The 2103-nt window shown below is 42.0% G+C and overlaps 1 protein-coding gene and 1 pseudogene across 1 annotated transcript in view; one reads left to right on the top strand and one right to left on the bottom strand.

Moving 5' to 3' along the window:
* LOC108297817 (zinc finger protein 726-like) overlaps positions 1–2103 on the top strand; it is a 16392-nt gene that overhangs the window by 5079 nt on the left and 9210 nt on the right. The gene's annotated exons all lie outside the window — the stretch shown is intronic.
* LOC108297814 lies at positions 579–1914 on the bottom strand (annotated as a pseudogene).

Genomic DNA, 2103 nt, shown 5'->3' with positions numbered 1-2103 from the left:
TGTTGACCAGGATGGTCTCGATCTCTTGACCTCGTGATCCACCCGCCTCGGCCTCCCAAAGTGCTGGGATTACAGGCTTGAGCTACCGCGCCCGGCCCACATTAAACTTTTTCTATATTTATATTTCTTTATCTGTAGATCTTCATCTGTCTATATTTAGCTTTTAGTTATTTCTATTGCTGCCTTCTGTTTTTCCTGTAAACTTTAAGGAGCCAGCAAAGAATATGAAACTTTAGAGTGGAGATTTTTTTGTCTTTTTATAAAAATATTTTATTTTTAGGCTGGACGTGGTGGCTCACACCTGTAATCCTGGCACTTTGGGAGGCCAAGGCTTGCGGATCACGAGGTCAAGAGATCAATACCATCCTGGCCAACATGGTGAAACCCCATCTCTATTAAAAATACTAAAATTAGCTGGGCATGATGGTGTATGGCTGTAGTCTCAGCTACTCGAGAGGCTGAGGCAGGAGAATCACTTGAACCCAGGAAGTGGAGGTTGCAGTGAGCCAAGATCATGCCATTGCACTCCAGCCTGGAGACAAGAGTGAGACTCCCTCTTAAACAAACAAAAACCTTTTCATTTTTATTACTCAAAAAATTTCATATTTAGCTTTCTGACTCTGTTCTTGCTCCTTCAACGTCTTCATGATGATTTTCTGCTCCTCAATGAGGAAAACATGCTTGATCCTGCCACAAACACATTTAGCACACATGGAACCACCATAGGCTCCGCTGACATGTTTCTTTGTTTCGGACAATCTCGTAAGAACTTTTGGTCTTATGGCACGAATCCCTCAAAGTCTGCCGGGGCATATACCACATTCAGATTTTGGTGCTTTCCCAACCTTCTTGGTATAAAGGTAAACAATTCTATTACCAGGGGTTCAGGACAGCCTATTTTTGTTAGAGGCTGTATTGTAGGGAAGCCTGCATCGGCATGTGAAATGCTGAACCATTTTGAGTGCCTGTAGATGACGTCTCCTAAAGAGTGAATGGAGCTTTTTTGTCTTTATTTCTACCAGAAGTATTTGTGGTGTGAAAAGAGTGCTGAGTGTAAGGGACTCTGTGCTGTGTCTCCTTTTTCTAGCTAATGCTAATAGCTCGCCCAGGGGGAGCACATTAGCATTGACAGGGGAATTCTTTGAAACAGCCATCCATGGACCCTTTACAAACCTCCAGAATCACATTACATAGAGTTGGACCAACATTACTAAGTGATTTTTGAGCTCATTAAAGTTTGGAAGGCAATGCTTAGCTAAGTGGTTATCAGCCCAGGCTTCTCATTAGGATTACATGGCCAATTTGCAGAAATCTCTTTACTTGTACCTTTCCATGGGTTGTGTTTATTTTTCTAGGTGAAAGTATTTATGTTGTTTTAATTGTGTCTCATGCGACTCTGAGGTGAGACCAGAATTAAGTATGAGGGGTTCAAGATACATTCATGAGAGTGAAGTTTCACCTTTACACTTGGTCACAGGAACTGTTCTATTTGGTTTTGATAGGGAGAGGTCAGTGTGACCTATATTTCCATTACTGTAGCAGAACTTGCTGGTGTTTGTTGTGGGCATGGACTCCTGAATACAGAAATAGAGACACCTATTTTTATATTAATGGAGCAGCTCGTTGTTCCTGAAAGTCTTCTGTTATATAAAACAGAAACGGGTGGGCTTTTTCTGCAGGTCTTAGTTCTTTTATCTGTGGGTGTGAGGCTAGCAGGTAAACAGGTGGTGCTGACACCTTTAAAGGAATTTTCTGAGGATACTGGTGTAACTACTCCAGAGAACATCATCTGAAAAAGAATTTCCAAAAATGGTGAAAGAAAAAAATTGTTTTTTTTGTGTGTTTGTTTTAGCTAAACATGTGTCAGATGAAGAGCTGTGTACACTCTGCCTCCTGGAGTGCCAAGCATTTAGTTGCCACAAACCTTTACTTCTCTACTTGTGTTTCTTTTGCTCTAATGAGTTTAATTAATTTTTTTTTTTTTTTTGAGACGGAGCTTCGCTCTTGTTACCCAGGCTGGAGTGCAATGGCGCGATCTCGGCTCACCGCAACCTCCGCCTCCTGGGTTCAGGCAATTCTCCTGCCTCAGCCTCCTGAGCAGCT

Source organism: Cebus imitator, unplaced genomic scaffold (genome assembly GCF_001604975.1).
Source record: "Cebus imitator isolate Cc_AM_T3 unplaced genomic scaffold, Cebus_imitator-1.0 Scaffold847, whole genome shotgun sequence".
Classification (NCBI taxonomy): domain Eukaryota; kingdom Metazoa; phylum Chordata; class Mammalia; order Primates; family Cebidae; genus Cebus; species Cebus imitator.
Note: the sequence above shows the minus strand (reverse complement) of the source record. Positions and strands in the feature narration are given on the sequence as shown.